Source organism: Diorhabda carinulata, chromosome 8 (assembly GCF_026250575.1).
Source record: "Diorhabda carinulata isolate Delta chromosome 8, icDioCari1.1, whole genome shotgun sequence".
In the NCBI taxonomy this organism is placed as follows: Eukaryota; Metazoa; Arthropoda; class Insecta; order Coleoptera; family Chrysomelidae; genus Diorhabda; species Diorhabda carinulata.
In genome coordinates, this window is record NC_079467.1 from 4,400,281 (window position 1) to 4,418,713 (window position 18,433).

Here is an 18,433-nt window from a genome sequence, read left to right on the forward strand (position 1 = left end):
TTAATTTTTTCTTAGTTTTTACATCTCAAAAATATGTAGCAGCCATCAATTAAATTATTTGTAGTTGTATTAAAATTTACAAAATAGAAATATACATTTTTCGTTTTATTATCATTTATAGCTATTTCGTTCTTATGAATGTAAACCCTTTCTGAAAATTCTCGTTTTCGTGTATTAAATTCCAAGAATTTTGAAGTCTTTGTAATTGAATTTATGTTTATTTAATATTTCTTGGTTCGTTTACGCAGTTCTATTTTTTTAATCGTATTGATGACTTCTTAATCTATTTTCGAAATACTGAGATGTCTGCCCTATGTATACAGCATCACAATTAGTACAAGGCACTTGATGGGAAATGTATGGATAATGTATAATTTTATATTTTGATAAAGACTGAAAGTATATTGTGAAGAGCCTTAAAATATTTTGAGCAAAATAATAGAATAGGGCGTGATTTTAAGAATGTACCTTGGTTTGTTCTTATCAGCGCTATATTAAAAAATACATTTTCAAATAAAAATTTAATCAAAATTTGATAATAACTATAATACTCAGATCAAAAATTATCGGTCTGTTGTACAAAAAAGTTTCTAAGCCAAATTTCGATTTATGATAAAGACAGTTAACTTCTTGAATGATACAATCTTGTGACATATGAAGCCATTCCATTCTGATTTCCTTTTTCGAACAATAATGTTACTATACTCATTTTACAAATAGTTAATGTCGTTTATATCTCAAAATCTAGAGGCCATAACCTCGTCAGCTGAGTTGAATTTTTTGGTAACCGTCTGAAAAGTACGTACCAGAGGAAGGAAGACTGAAAATTGATGGATTAATTTGATATAAATGATTGTTTTGACGAATTTAAGCTTGTATTTTCTATACTTTAATTTTAACCCCGTGTCAATGTTTGAGGTTCCTTATCGTTTGATATTTTTTCTTTATCAAAAGTATATAGTACATATCTTTCACATATATCGCTAATAATTTCACCCTTATTTAGAACCTCTGGTAACATTATCAATCAATAAAAAGTGTCTTATCGTGGAAGTCCCTCTCGTTTTTAAAACTCTCCGATTTTCCACTTTTTGCATTAAAAGACTTTCCATCATCCTAACACGGATAAACTCAACGGTGTGTATTTAATTATCTAAAAATGGATCAAGAGTTAAATCGATAGAACCAGAGCACAGGAGAGAATTTTTTCTTCGTTTCAAAAACCCTCCACGTTACATTAACATAATTAAAGAAGCGGTATATAGAAATTCAAGGGTATCATACTTCATTTCCTTACTCCGTCTAAGCTTATCGAAATACAAGCATGATAATATGATACCCCATAATATAAGAGCTGCAGCTAATTAAATAACCGGACTGATGCTTTGCTCTATAAACTGCGTTCCGTTGTATGTATGAGGATTTAATTTTATGAGCGTAAGGGCGTCGGAATAGAGTGTAGTACAAACACCCAATCAGCACTATTCTCTATCATCTATGTTACCAATGAACAGAAGTTACGATATAGATAACAGCTGTTAACCCACCATCCTAGTTGTCTCCTATCTATGTACGAGGTCTGGCTATTAAATACTGAGGTATCTTGATATCTTGTTTATGCAAGTCCCAAAATACAGTTCCGTCACTATTATAGTATTTGTGCAGTAGCGGTTTGAAACGAACGTGTTTTTTTCTCGTGCCGAAAAACAGGAGCAACGTATCAATATCAAAATGTCTCGTTAAATTGAAAAAAAACTCCGACTGAGTGCTATAAATTGTTACATGATGTCTATGGGGACAATTCTCTATCTCCTGTTTTTAAGTGATGTAAGCGCTGAGGGCCGAGAGGGCATTGAAGATGACCAGCGCCCAGGTCGCCCTGTAACTGTTTCAATTAGGGAAACAATTGTGCGTGCACATTGTTGCATGATGATTGCCGAGGCTGTAAACGCCGATAAAGAAACGGTTAGAAAAATTTTACACGAAGAATTACACAGGACAAAAGTCTGTGCGAAGTTGGTGCCAAAAAATCTGACTCCTGACCAAAAGCTAATCTGCTCAGATTTCCTTGAAAGGTTAGAAAAAGATCTGCTTTGAAAGGGACCCGATTTGAGTCGATGGAAGCGGTAAAGCAAAAAACGGCAGAGCTCCTAAAGAACGTCACCAAAAAAAACTTCCAGAACTGCTTCGATCGATGGAAAGGTGTGTGGCGAGGGGAGGGGAATATACTGAAGGGGAGCATTCGAATATAGAATAATTTTTATAATAAAATCCTTCTTCGTAACCAGTCCCGTTATTTAATAGCCAAACCTTGTATTCTTGTATGGGTTCAATTCCAGAATCTTCTTTTTTTGCGAGTTTCTGAGTTTATCCTTTCTAGTTACTTCCTTCACTCTTCTAAGGTATTTCATCTCCTGTCTCTCTATGTTCGAAGCCTTTGGTGATTATTGGCATATAAATTTCTCTGAACATTTTTTTGTTTCTTTTGGGATACGTTTTTTGTTTATGAGCCCCTTGTTTAATGCATAGTATACCTTGTTCATCTTCTCTACTCTATTATTTAATTCTTCATCCTGTCTTTCCGTTCCTTCCAACATAATTCCTAGTTATTGGAAGCTACTAACTTGTTCTATGAGTTCCTCTTCAACCCTGATTTCGATTTTTCCTTCTACATTTGCTACTACCATAAATGTGGTTTTCTTTCATTCATTTTCATTCTATTTTCTATCAATATTTGGTTTGCTTTTCTGCACTTCTAATTAATTCATCCATGTAAGCTATGAGTCTCGCATTTGCTGCTAACATTTCTTTTTTACACGTTCTTCCATATTTTCGTTTGTGGAACTCCATCGAAAGCTTTTTCCATGTCTGGAAATGCACTGTATACTGGTTCGGTTCTTGTCATTTTTCTACAAATGTTTTATTTTAGCTCGCAGTCTCCTTTGTATTATTTGTTCAAAAAGCTTTAGCGGTATGTATAACAGAGGTATTGTCATTGCCAATTTCCTAATTTTTAGGGATCTTTTCTCAATCCATAACTTATTTTGAAGCTTTTAGCAGTAATACAGTCCTGTTTTCTCTTCTTCTTGTTCTTTATAATCTTAGCCGTGATCTTCTCTCGATGCCTTTCCATTATTTAGCTGTTCTGTTGCTGCAACCAATTCCTCTTTAGTCATAAGCTCTTTACTTCCTTCTACGTTTTGAGTTTCTGGATCTCTTCCTCTTTTTGTCTGCATTAGGCAGTCCTTCAAAATAATCTTTCCAGCGCTCTATTTTATCAACTTCCTTTATTAGTACTTCTTCAATCTTAATTGATATATTTTCTACTTTTTTGTTGTCTTCAAGACCTTTCAATACTCCTTAGAAGAGTTTCTGGTTTGCTCTACTAGCTAATTCTAACTTGTCTCCAATTCCTCCCATTATTTCTGTTTGTAGTGCAAAACCAAATTTTCCACATTTTCACTTTGTATTGCTCGCAACTTCTGTGTGTAGTTCCAATAGATATTCGTTAGGGTTAGGTAAAAAGGTTATAACAGATCTTTAGTCCGTTGTACTACAGCTATCTCAATATTTCGTATTTTCCTTTGAAATAACTGGAAAAGTCAGATAAAATGATAAATTTCCAGTATTGAAACTCTTGTAGCTGTAAAAAGATAAGACAGGAAAGTTAAAGGGAATTGCGATTTCTCGAATGATGAAATTGTAGGACCCAATGTGCTGCCCAAGATGATGATAAAATAAAAACAATATCATCCTGACTGATTCAAACAATTTCACAAAGCAAAACATTCCAAGTATCCGAATATAATGTAACACCCTCGTAAATCATAAAAGTATACGATCGTTGAAAATGTGTATGCAATAAAAAAAACTCAATCGTACTCTTATTTTAAAGGTTTTTCTAAAACTTTCTGTGAGGTCTTTCAATTCATTCAATGTTTATAAGTCCCACTAAACAGGGTGTTTGAAAAAAAGATGATCCCGTCTCTAGGATAGATAGAAAACTGAAAAACATTTGGGGTTTGTTCAGTAAAAAATTTTCGTAATTTCATATCCACTTAATGGTATAATTAAAATACGATCATAATATGAACGCATGTAACAAGCGTAACATTTTTTAATTGAAGCAATTAAAGTTCTTTTGGTGTGAGTTGCATGCAAGCAATGTGTCGTTTAAAATTAATCATATTCAAATTGTTATACATATATTGATATAAAACGGATGTAGAGATCGTGTAACGCTGACACAGTTTTAAGTTGGTTAATTATAAAGAATGATGAATGGGAAATCGTAAGTATATAATGGATATTATACGGGTTTAATATAAATATATAGTAGACTTCATTGTAATCTATAATCTAATGATCTTTATAAATGTAAGTTTACTAAAACAGTTGAGTTTGGTATGTTTATTTTATCATATGGTTGGCAACAAAGTAATTTCGGTATTTCGGTAGTTCTTAATCCATTTTGCTCAATGACCTTCTGTCAGCTTTCTTTCAGTTTCATGATTCCGCGCTTATAAAATTTCTGAACCTTATTAGCAAAAAACTGAATCAGGAGCGATTGAAGGTTATCATCATATTTTGTGAAAGTTTGACCATTCAGAGAATTCTTTAAAATTCGAAATAAATGGTAATCGAATGGTGCAAGGGTTGTATGGGGGATGTGGCATTACTTCCCAGCCAAACTCCAATAGTTTCCCACGAGTTGCCAAAGATGTGTGAGGCCTCGCATTTTCATGGTGGAATCGATTTGACAATCTGGCCGTTTTTCTTTGATTACTTCATTCAGTTTCATTAATTGTTGAGAGTAAACATCAGAATTGATTGTTTGGTTTCTTGGAAGCACTCCAAAAAACAAACAAAAAACCTTTGTAATCCAACAAACTGACAGCACGAGCTTTTTTGTTGTTGTTCAGCTTTCGATGTGGTTTGTGCTGGTTCATCGTGTTTCAACTATTTGATGGTGGAGGACCCATTTTGCTTCTAAAGTTATGTCAATGTGACCAGTACCACGTGACAAATTGCAAAGTACGGAACTAACATAATTTATTCAAAAAATGAAGCAAGGCTCTCCATCAGTAAAAAGCGAAAGTACTTAATTGCTAACCTTACATATTTTACGTCTCCTCTGCCATGCAGCTTGTAAATAAATAACAGTTCAGATTTGTTAAATATTGGTTATAATGTAATACAAAAATACACCTCCAGATATTGTTCAAAAGTCATCCGATATTTGTAATAATCAAGTACATCAAAACCAAAATGTCATAAAGTAATTATTTTGGAAAATTATCCAGGAAATGTGAACCATCAACATTATAGTGCCAACACTTATTTCTGAAGAATACTATGACTCTGGTTTACATGATTTAAATAGTCCAAACAATTATTTTATATCGCTAATACCTTCAAAATCTCTAATTTCTGACCTTCTTCTTCTAATGCCTTGCACCTACAGTGCGTTGGCGATTATCTTATGGCCAGACATTTATTTATTGCAGCATGACACAGCTCACCGGTGTTATTTATGCCAGTCCAGTGTTTTTTATTGCGTAGCCGTGATATTTGTTTTCGGCCTATGCTTCTCTTTCCTTCGATTTATCCTTGTATGATCAATTGGGGTGTTGCATATCTTTCTCCTCTAAGAACGTGATCCAAGTATCCAACCTTCCACACCTTGATCAAGTTAAACAACCCTCCCTCAGTCCCCGCTCTTCTTAGTACATCCTCGTTCCTCATTCTGTATGTCCATGGTATACGCAACATTCTTGGAAGGGTCTACATTTCGAGGGTTTCTAGTTTATTGATGGACGATGTCTTTAATGTCCATGTTTCCATGCCATACAGTAAAATTGACCACACATAACATTTGACCATTCTATACGTCAAGGGAAAGATTACGGTTACACAACATCGGTTTAAATTTAATGAATGCCTGTCTTGCTTGTTCAATACGGCATTTAATTTCCTGCTGAGGGTCCCATTTCTCATTTGTAGTTATCCCTAGATATTTAAACATCTTCATTTGCTCGATAGGCGTGTTCTCTATATGCAGTTGGGCACTTAAAATTGCTTTTCTACTTACTGCCATGCATTTAGTTTTTTTTCGCATTTAATTTTAAGCCATATGATTTCCCAATATTATTTATTTTATCCAGTAATAATTGCATCTCGAATACGCTGTCTGCGAATATTATTCAGCGGGTATCCATTAACTTTGAAGCCATAATCAGAACCCCTCAAGAGCCTCAGCAAAGACATTCTCCACACAGGGGTTGAAAAGAGATAGGAGATAAAATACACCTCTGGCATACCCTTCTTAAAACTTTGAAGTCTTCTGTGTTGATTGTCTAATTCAGCCTAGCGCGTGATTTCTGGTTCCAGTAGAGGTTTTGAATAATTCTCATATCTCTGCTGTCGATGTCGGCAGCGTTTTTATCATAGTGTCATGCTTGACGGTGTCAAACGCCTTCTCGTAGTCGATGAACGTGATGTAAACGTCTTTTTGTTGGTCAATGCAGTTTTGAACGAGAGGATTTAGGCAGAAAACTGCTTCGCGTGTACCCATATTGACATTTCTGACCGCAACCAGAATATTTGACAACCAACTATTATGTCGATCTATCCTTTATGTCGATTGATACCTTAGACAAAGAGTACATCCTTCTATCTTTTTGAGTGACGATTACCGGCTAGGTACGCGAGAACATTATTTACTTCTGTAATCCTTTGTGTTAGTGACATTTCAAGTTACGGTTTTTTTTTGTTGATCTTTTGTGATTGTGACACTTTACTGCTAACATGCGAGTATTTTTGCAATAAGATAAAACTGCGAACGTGTTTGCGAAACAATTGTTGGACATTGGAAACAATAAAATCGCAGTGGACACCTCGACCGGATTCATCAAATTACCCACAGATTTCTGTCACATGACAAATTCTAAATAGGAGCTTATCCAGCGTGTTTTCCTAGATATAACGCAATAGTTCAATGATCATAATCGGCTGGGTGAATAACCAAAGTTGACGGCGAAAAATAAAGATGTCGAAGATCTCAATGCGACCATTCGGAATTTTCTTCCGGGACAGTTGGTTTCTTTCAAATCAGTCGCACCGTTGTGAACAAGGATGACGTAGTTTTTAAATTCACTGGAATTGCCTGGATTACCACCTTACAATTTGCAATTAACAGTAAGATAAGTTGTCATCATGCTGCGTAACATTAATCAACATCGAATGGATGAAATGAATGAAAAAGGTGATGAATAATATCATTGAGCCAATAATCATAAAGGAAAAACACAAAGGAGAAGATGTCTTGATCCCGCGTATACCGATGATTCCAACGGACTAACCATTCGATTTTAAACGTTTGCAATTTCCGGTACGTCTGGCCTTTGCGATGACCATAAATAAATCGCAAGGCCACTCGCTGGAAGTTTGTGGAATCGTCTTAGAGTTTCCCTGTTCCGCGCATGGACAATTATACGTCATCTTTGTTTATTTACGCACCACAAAACAAAACAAATAATATAGTTTATCAGAAAGCTTTAAATTGATCAACAGACTGTATCATAACTTTGTGTGACTGTCAATATCAAATTAAAACCTTATAAATAGCCAGTATTTCATGAAAACATTGTTTTGTGTAATTAAACGAAAATAATTAAACTTTTTTATTTATTTTTTTTTTAATATAAAAAGGATTCCTTTTGTTGGTTCTAAGTTATTTTATACAAAAGTTTAGGTCTTTTATTTATCGATTGAGAAAGGCAGTACGAAGTCTGCCGGGTCAGCTAGTATTAAAATAAAAATATTAATAAAGGCCAAATATCAACAGTTCTCAATATGTTTTTTAGATCCTTTTCTGTTCATAGCTAGTAAATTTTACAAGGGATTATTAAATTGGCTGTACGAAGGCTTCTGTGATTTCAACGTACCATCCGCTTCTTCAAGTGTAAAAAAAGTTGACATAGCATTTTATTTTTGAATTGTTGAAGCCCCACGTTTGAATTTTTTTAGCATTTATCTACACCAATCGACACAAGCTTTTTTTGAGCGATTGTCAAAGTATGCAGTATCCAACGCGAACAAATCTTTTTGACAGCCAAATATTCATGCAATATCGAATATATGCAAGTTGAACTTATGCCCAAGTATGCCTTAATCTCCCAGTATGTCACATGACGATCAGTAATATCGACATTTACTGGCACAACAGCAGATTTTGGACAATCTTCAGAAAATTCATTCTGTAACCAAGTGCGATTATGGTTGAATTCGGAAAACTAGCGAAACACGGTCGAAAGTCATAGAAAATCATCGCACTAAAATGTTGAATGTTTGAAGTATCTGTAAACACTCAAATATCATATATGATATGATCATATGACAACAAGTTTTAAGTGCGTTGTTGTTTCACTTTGCGTGAGCCGCATGGTAGCTATTCACAAGTTTTGAATAACTCTGTATTGCACTAAATAACCAAAACATGATTAGTTTGTCTTTCACTGATCGTAAGGCTGTTAATTAAGTGGCACTTTTTAGCACATACTTTTTTAAACTCCCTCCAAAAACGTTTATAAAAACAATCATACCTCGATAAGAAACTCGTGTTTATTCAGTTTAAGTACACAATTCGACAGGTACATATCTTCACGTTTAAAACATATCCAATATTGCTGCACCCATACAAACTACAAGTGGGCCAGTAACAGTATTATCAGACACTGACACTGCACTGGTCGTTTGTTTTTTGACTTCGTAATGAATGTCTTTAGTTGACTGTCGAATGTGTAAATTGGATGATTGTTTGTCGATCACGAGCTGCGTACCACCATTTGCTTCGATGTATATTGAAAGTATAAACAATAAATATAAGCTGTTGGACACGTTGACATTGAAAAATTTATTTCTAATTCTTCTAGTCATTTTAACATCACTTTAACCAATCAAGAAATGACGAAATATATTCCCGATTACACCATAATCCAATCTCCAATCAAATTTTAATAAAAAGTAAGGCCATGCTAAATTTTCAATTCACGTTCGAAGAATTATAGTTTAAATATTTTTATTCATAGAGTTAATGTTTTGTAAATATAATCCTCGGTAGTATAGTGGTCAGTATCCCCGCCTGTCACGCGGGAGACCGGGGTTCGATTCCCCGCCGTGGAGATGTTCTTTTTACTGCAAAAGTTCATATCTCTTGACGGGACGAGGTGAGGCCCTGCTGAATTTCGAACAAGCAAAAGAACTGTAAACAATGATTGTAAATATCCAATAGTAATATATTTTTTTCAGTATAATTCTTCAAGAGTTGAGGAGAATTTGGTGCTTTTCCGAATAATCCCCATAGTTTATTGATTATCAATCCCACCAATCAAGCAATATCAAGGTATCTTTCAGATTTCACTATAATCATATATCTTTCAAAATAGTAAGGCCCTGCTCAGTTTTCAATCATGATTTCACTATTACTGAACTATTTCTTTCGATTTGAAGTTATACAGTAAATGGGAAATAAAATGTTGCTGTTTGTCATGACATTAAATCATAATGGATAATTTAGATGGCGTCATATTTATCTTCCAGATAAATATGACGGGTTCGATTCCCCGCCGTGGAGAGTATATTACGAGAGAATATCTTCAACTGTATTCGTAACGTATCTACCAAATACTCACTGATAATTTAATATAAAATATAAAATTTTGACCATTTAATCTATACACGAATCAACAAATCATAACAGCCTTTACAATCATATGACATTGATTTCTAATTCTGAAATAAAAGGTTATATCTGAGTGTAATCCTCGGTAGTATAGTGGTCAGTATCCCCGCCTGTCACGCGGGAGACCGGGGTTCGATTCCCCGCCGTGGAGATGTTTTTTTATTATAAAAACTTGCCTCTTACTATAAAACAAGTGAGGATCTTTTTAGTATCGGATAATAACAGAAACTAGCAACTCTGTTCGTATTGAAATTTTAGAATAAAAATCACATATTTTTTCCATAGAAAGCATATATATAATCCAAGAGGTATTTTTTCTATATTACTATACTCAAATTTTACTTAAAACAAGTGAGAGCCTGGCTAAATACCTAAATTAACATTTTACGATTAAAAAATACCATATTTTGACTCTATGACGTGAGAGCACGCACTGAATAATGTGAATGGTGGAATTACTTATTTGATGGACAGTGTTTTATTTGAACATAATAGTTGGTATTATACTTGTCAGTATCGCCGTCTATCACGCAGTCGTGAAGAGTACTTTTAATGAAAATCATTAAACCTGAGGTCTACCAGGTTTTGGGGGCTTTACTGGAAGATTATTAATATTGATATTCCAATGTTTTTAGGGTTAAAAAATTCACAATATTTTTCATTTCGAAGAATTGGGTATATATTAATGCAATCCTGGGTAGTATGGTGGTCAATAAGGTTCAGATTACATGCAAAATGCGTATTTTTGCAACAAGTTCGCGTCAAGGGTCCTTAAGCCGGCCCTGTCCGGCGATTATGGAATTCTAAAACTCGGCGAAGGCGGCAACCTTTGATATACGATTGAAATACCGGGAATTCTAAAATTCGACTGACTCGCCACCTCTTACGGTTGCTTTTTATATAACTTTTTATTATAGCAGCCTGTTTATTTACATTGTTTCTATTGATTAATTTCTAGGAAGATCTATTTATCTATGTGTTTTGTTTCTATACTTTTTAGACGCTTTTAGAATTCTTTTAAGATATATAAGGAGTTTATGTAGCCTAGTTTAGTTCAGTTTATAATAAATAGTCGTAGTGAACAGAGCGAATTAGCAAAGTAATTGATGAATTTTAGTAAGTTATTAATTTAATTAGTTAAGTGATAGTGATAAGTGAATTATATTATAAGTTAGTGTAGTAAAAAATATTTGAATAAATTAATAGCGTAAGAGACACTGTTTATTAATTCACCCCACGAATAGAAATCGTATGAATAAATTAGATTTTCAAATTTTTAGAAATATTTTTAAAAATTTTATATATATGCTGTCAAATATATGGTTACTTTCACGTATTTTCTAGTTCTCTTTATGAAACTTCAAAGTTCACATTTGGATTATTGCATCAGGTTCCAGGTATCACTCATCCTTATCAATCAGTACTTTCAGCTTGTGACCTGTTATGTTTATCTATGGTATTTTCAAGTTGTGAGAGATGATGCAAGAAGCTTTTTGTTTTGAATGTGTCTGCAAAACAATTATTTTACACATGTATCTGTGAAAGAGTTTGAGTGTTGGAGTTCGAAAAATATTGAAGTAGATTTGACCTTATCCGAAACTTTCATTTGATGGCGAATCTGTTTTTTGCAAACCCTGTGTTAAAAATATGTTAATTTTCAAATTTTCATTAAAATCACAATTCAATTTGTATAAGCTCTAATAACTACCATACATTAAATTTTGTTGTTGGTTTTAAATTCGAAAAAAGTACCAAAATTAATTTCCTTTGAAATTTTCAAATCTTTTCTTATATTCAGTTTTTATAGTATTCGGTAAACAAAAAATATTGTTCTGAAACCTATTCGTGAAACATAGTATCATCCTAATGGAATTCTGTCTTTCGTTGTCCTTTGGGATTAAGAAGTTTTTCCATCTAATCATATACAGTAAATTAATACTGATAGCAAGGTCTTTCAAAGTCACTGTATTTATTAGAATAATATTAAATCATTTTCGATATCAAGTTTATTATACGGAACGGAAACCTGTAGAAGGATTTATCTGTATTCTGACGCTGAAATATTGTTTTTCTGTATTTAATTTTCTTACGTGAAACAGTATATTAGACTGTCAAACATATCAGTCTTCGGCGTATTCCATATTGTCTGGCTATTAAATAACGAGACTGGTTATGAAAAAGGGTTTTATTATAAAAATTATTCTCCTTTCGAAAGCTTCACTTCAATATACTCCCCTCCACTCGCCACACACCTTTCTATACGTTTTTTCCATTGATCGAAGCAGTGCTGGAAGTCTTCTTTGGTAAAGGCCTTTAGGAGCTCTGCCGTTTTTTGCTTTATCACTTCCATCGACTCAAATCGGGTCCCTTTCAAAGCAGATTTTTTTCTAACCTTTCAAGAAAATCCGAGCAGACCCGTTGTGGCAAGAGCTTTTAATCAGGAGTCAGATTTTTTGGCACCAGCTTCGCACAGACTTTTGTCATATGTAATTCCTCGTGGAAAATTTTTTTAACTGTTTCTGTATCGGCGTTTACCGCATCGGCAATCATTCAGATACTTATTCTACATCTACACGCACAATTTGGTTGATTTTGGTCACTTTTTCCGGAGTTGAAACAGTCACAGGGCGGCCTAGGCGCTGGTCATCTTTATTGCTTTCTCGGCCCTCACTAAAGCGCTAACATCACTCAAAAACATGCGCACGAGTTAGAGAATTGTCCCCATAGGCCTCTTGCAACAATTTATAGCACTCGGTCGGAGTTTTTTTCAATTTATTGAGAAATTTGAGATTGTTCCTGTTTTTTGTCACAAATGGTTTTCAAACCACTACTGCACAAATAATATACTAGTGACGGAAACGTCTTTTGGGACGTGCATAGACAAAATATCTAGATACCCAACGCACTAGGGCGCCCTCTAGGCACGCGGTCTCGTTATTTAATAGCCAGACCTCATATTGATGGCTATATAGGCTTGTACAAGAAATTGGTCTTAGCCAGATCGTAGTGTAAAATATTATCAAGCAAGGCAAAGATTTTAAAATGTTAAAAATATGTCAATAAAGTAGATATTTATGTTTCTTTTATTTTCTCAGTGAATGTAAATGACATAGTAGAAAGGCTTGATTGCTTTTCTCATCTTGAGGCATTTTTTGTTACAAATATCTGCTAATGTAATATCCTCCTACCTTTAATAAAATTATAAGTATGTCTAAATAAATACCTTTATTTATTTATACCATTACAGACATCAAATTTTCATACTCATATGCTTAAAAGGAAAACAAGACTTACACATTCCAACTTTTAGTTATTAACATGTGAAAATATGAAGAAAGAGAGGTAGATCCACAAAAACTTGGAATCGAGAGATGGCAGAAATATTGGAAAAAAGAGAGAGACGGCATGGCAGGAATCAATAAATAAAAATAGAAAGGACTCAGCTCTATATCTATATAACTTCGGATATGCAGGGGCTTATGATTATAGCTCTATCAAGGAAGCAGTGTCAAATTAGCAAAAATCAATAAGAAAATATGCAAAATTTTTAGCTTGTTTGTTGCTATTTAGTTGCTGAAGCCGCGATTTCGATAAATCAATAAATATCGTGTCAATTATTGAACCAAAATTTGTTGCTAATTTTTTGCTGCAAGTAAGAACTACCGGAAATTAGAAAAAAAGACCGGACGAATTTTTTATTCTACTAGTAATTTTCTTGACACTTGCTAGCTTGAGCTCGACTTGTTACACGGAACAGGTAGAGAAGATTTATTTGCTACATTGAACAATATTCAAATGAGCCTGAAGAATAAGCAACAAAATGGAAACTAGAAATTCCTGTTTTGTTGCTCACTATTCAGACTCATCAGACGCAATATATATAAATATATATAACTCTAAAAATATTATATATAATCGAAAGAAAAAATATATTCATATACCTTATTTGCTCCCCGAATTTGATATAGAAAATTTTGAATTATTACATGTACTTAGAGTACGATATCCGATCTTTGTTTTTGCGCATAATTGGTTGCGCGAAAATGATAAGTCTAATGCCTGTTACGAGAAAAACCGATTCACTGTCGTAGAAAAATTAGTGTCAGTTCTTAAAAATGTAATACAATTATTGTCAAAAAAATCATTGAGGCCCCGGCGAGATTCGAACTCACGATCTCCTGTTTACTAGACAGGCGCTTTAACCAACTAAGCCACGGCGCCTTATAAAACCAGGTACTGATTATATTTAAGAATGCGGAATACGGGAATACCAAATATAACTTTCAAATATTCCAATGAATTTTTTCAATGAACCAATGTGTAGAGTAGGAACGGAGAATTATAAGCATGTACTTTCAAGGCATGCATTCATTTAAGAGGATTAAGAAGCCAAGCATATCAAATCTAAAGTTTACACTAACAAAACGACTTATTTGACACAATTAAAACGAAATCTCCATCACGAAATGGCAGCCATTACAGACTGAATACACTGTTTATACCACCACTAGACCAACACTAAATAATTACATTTTCTGATGCGCATTTCCATAACCAAGTTATCTTCTTTAGAGACAGCTTACCTTCAGTCTCTGAAGAAGATAACTTGGTTATCGAAACGCGCGTCAAACAGAGTAATTTGGAGTGTTGGTGTAGTGGTAGTGTAAACTGTGGATTCATTATGAGTATAGCCAACAGTTCCAGAAATTTCGACTTAGCCATTACAAAGAATACCTGCCAAGCCGTTAAGGCAATTTTAGAGGTCGATTAGATGAATGCCGTTAGTGCAACGGTGGAAATTTGATCGATGTTAGTTTTAAAGGCCGCTTGACATGGTTACTGCCTTGCTTGGAGTCTGATGGACGGAAAAGAGCACCCAGACGATGGTTGGCCAGGCCCTAGTTAGATAGAGCAAGGGGAAATATGAGTTTAGCTATATAATTAGACGAGAAAACATAAAAAAATTAATCGAGAATGGATTGAGGAACATTTCAAAGGAAACTTCTAAGGAAAATAAAACACAGGATAACTAAGATATCCTTGGTGAGAGAGGTAGTGCTAGCGGATCAGAAACTCATTTTTTCTCGGAATTGCAACGTACACGCAATAAAAATGTCAAAAAACCAATAATGTTGCAAGTGCTAGAGAGAATAATTAGCCGAACTTCATCTTGTATTGCATTGCACGTTGTCTTGCATCATGCCAAGCGGCCTCAAGAAATAAATTACCGGGCAATGTATGTTAATATATAACCAATATTTTTTCAAAATTAACAATACTTTTCTTAAAATTGCTTATTTAAATGTGAATTTTCTTTTGGGACACATCATGTATTTGGAAGTTTCTCCTAAATTCTTGCTTCATGTTGAAGGGGACAAAATAATGTTTTTTGGATCTATCAACCACATATTTATTTTGCAGGAGTATACTCGTTTCGAATAGGTCACTCGTTTCTCATATAATGATGATCTCTGGCTTTGCTGTCCCACAAACGAAGGAAATAAGAATATTTGGTCAATCCACCTTGTAGGCATAATAACAAACCGATTATTTCCTTCATATTTTATTAACGTGCACACAATTTACTGCATGTCGTATTGGTAAAGACAATTTTATATACCCATTGTAAAGATGAAACAGTTTTTAGACTACATGTAGAAGAATCAACGAATAAGCGCCATTCTGTTTTAGAACACTTTCGATTCAATGCTTTAAAAAGTCAGGATTATCAGTACAGTATTCCCCTTCTCTTAATATTAATTAAACTTGAGTCATCATGTATGTTAATTGATACAAATAATTGGTTTTAAGAAAAAAAACTAAATTAAAAACAATATTATAAACATTATAGATGTTTATATAGATAAGAATGCAAAAATAGGAAAAGAAGATTACTTAAGTCTAGCCGAGGAATGCAACATGTATATTAGTAGCACTAGCTTTAAACATATCAAAGAATATGAAATTATGTGAATGATACCAGGAACTACCAAGGGAAACCAAATAGATCACGTCTTAATATCAAAAAGAGAATCAAAAATGATACAAGATGTAAGATCATACAGAGAAACAGGTGTTGACACTGATCACCACTTAGTAATAATCAAAATTGAATTAGGAATGAGAAATATAGTGAACAAGACGATAAAAAGCAGAAAATAGAATGTGCAGAAACTGAAAACAAGAGAAGAAGAATACAGAAAAGCAGCTACAAAAGAGTAAAGAAAAAGATACTATTGACGAGCGATGAGAAGAGATTAAGAAAAGTGTTATAAATGAAATGTAGGAAGTCATTGATACAAAAGATATTAGAAAAAATAACGAATGGTTCAACCACGTAAAAATTAAAGAGAAAAAAGAAAAAAGTTGAAATGGCTACGAACTATGAAACAAGATGATTATGATATATATAGAAAAATAAGAAAAGAGAGCAAAAAGATAATAAAAACAAAGAAAATAAAATGGTTAGATGATAGTATGGACAACTTGGAAAATAATATTAATAATATTGTACAAAAAGAATGGAGTCAGTATTTCAAAAAATTATTAACGGAAGAAGACAATGAATACGAAGAAGATAATATAAATGATATTGGTACAACTTTGAAAATGAAGAAAAACCGACGAAAGTGGAATGTAATGATCTAATCAACAAACTGAAACACAATAAAACAGGAGGACCGGATGAAATGATGAATGAACTAATAAAATATGGGGGAGTTAATCTAAGATACAAAATATTCAAGGTCAAGATAGAAAGAGTATGGGAAACAGAAGCAATGCCAAGATTGATTATACCTGATAGACTGACAAAAGTAGTGGAACTAGAAATAGGGGTATATCAAAAACAAACAGAGCAATAGAATTAGCAGAGTCCACAAGGAAAGACCAGGGAAAGTTGGAAATAAAGAGTATAGAGGATTTATGAACTATGAAATTAAGAATATATTAGAAAATTAGGATATAGTAAATACAATAGTAAATAGAATGGAAAAATGACAGGGTACATGGAAAATCACAGAATGGAGACTGAACGAGAAAAGATTTCTGTTAGAACAAAAAATAGATGGGAAAATTAGATTGTGCAAGACATGGATAATCTGGGAGTACGGCTGGAACAAACAGATGCAAGACAGAGAAAAATGGAGAACAATAGTCAAGGCCTCAAAAATATGTGATAAGTTGTAATTAAATAGGGATAAAATAAAGGGTCAAAAGAGTTCAATTTCAGCGGTTAAAATCTTAATAGAATGTATAGCCTTGTATACATATAGATGTTTACAAGAACATAATAATAAACATACATCCTACTTAAAATTATAAACTTTAATTACAATATAGAATTTTTGAATTGAAATCTAGAACAAATCGATGCTTACATAATCGAAACGTCAATACTTTGCCGACCTATCATTTCTTTGGTAAACTAGCTTAAACTGGAATTTTATACATCAAAAAATATTTAATTTATTAATATTCAATAGTCATTCAAGGAACGTTCGATATTGATTATCGATATTTATGACCCAATTAAGATTTTTTCAATTTATATAATTAAAATCTAAATTTTTTATCGTTTTTTTTTTATCGGATTAACATATCAGAAAGTTTGGCGAACAAAAAAATTATTTTTCGCAATTTTTGTGTTTCAAGTCTTTATACCCGGTGGTTCGGAACGAATATTAGGGTTTTAATAAAACGTAACAATCTTAATGTCCTAATAACATGCATCCTCTTCGATAAACCTGGTACACGTTTTAGGAAAACTCTACACACCTACAGTAATCTAGGCGAGATGTTTTGAATCAAAGAGAAATTCATTCTGTCTCGGGACAGCAAAGCGATCAGATCTCGATCCCTTAGATCTCAGCGGAGCTAAGCAGCTTCCTAGAGATTCGGCACGCGCGACTTAGTTTAGTTTTTCGTTTTGAATATTGTTTTGTTTGGTATTTATCGGATTAACAAATCTGAAAGTTTGTCGAACAAAAAATTATTTTTCGCAATTGTTGTGCTGCAAGTTTTTATACCGGGTGGTTCTAAACGAATATTAGAATTTTAATAAAACGTAAGTGTGGCGACCACGCTACGTGCCCTTGCATTTGAAAATACTTAAAATAGGTACACAATTCCCTGAATAACTTCATCAATAAAACAATCCTTCCACCCCTGACTGACCGCTACCCGACCGAGGGAATTCTAACTCACATTTCTTTAATAATCATCTAAATGTCCTAATCCTCTTCGATAAACCTGGTACACGTTTTAGAAAAAATCGACACACCTACAGTAATCTAGGCGAGATGTTTTGAATCAAACAGAAATTAATTCAGTCTCGGGACAGCGAAGCGATCAGATCTCGATCACTTAGATCTTAGCGGAGCTACGCAGCTTCCTAGAGATTCGGCACGCGCGACTTAGTTTTTCGTTTTGTATATTGTTTTGTTTGGTATTTATGTATAAATACAGTAAGTGTAAGCAGTTTTCGAGCTTTTTTTGCTACCTCCTCACCATACTCGACCCTAAAACTAGCGCCCATAGTAAGAATCATAAATAAGTAATTCGCTTAATGAATATTACAACAATAACGTATTTTAGCAGGGTTCCTGGTGGGGTTAACTAAATTTTTTGAGCTAAAACAAGTACAGTACCAAAAAATACAATATTCTATGGAAAACATTTAAAATGAACAAA

The 18,433-nt window shown here is 33.6% G+C and overlaps 1 protein-coding gene and 1 non-coding gene across 3 annotated transcripts in view; both read right to left on the minus strand.

The window, feature by feature from the left end:
- The window catches only part of LOC130897384 (rap1 GTPase-activating protein 1), an 848,316-nt gene that overhangs the window by 597,004 nt on the left and 232,879 nt on the right, over positions 1 to 18,433 (minus strand). The gene's annotated exons all lie outside the window — the stretch shown is intronic.
- Positions 13,890 to 13,963, minus strand: Trnat-agu (transfer RNA threonine (anticodon AGU)). Its single transcript has one exon. It is a non-coding gene; the product is annotated as a tRNA-Thr (tRNA).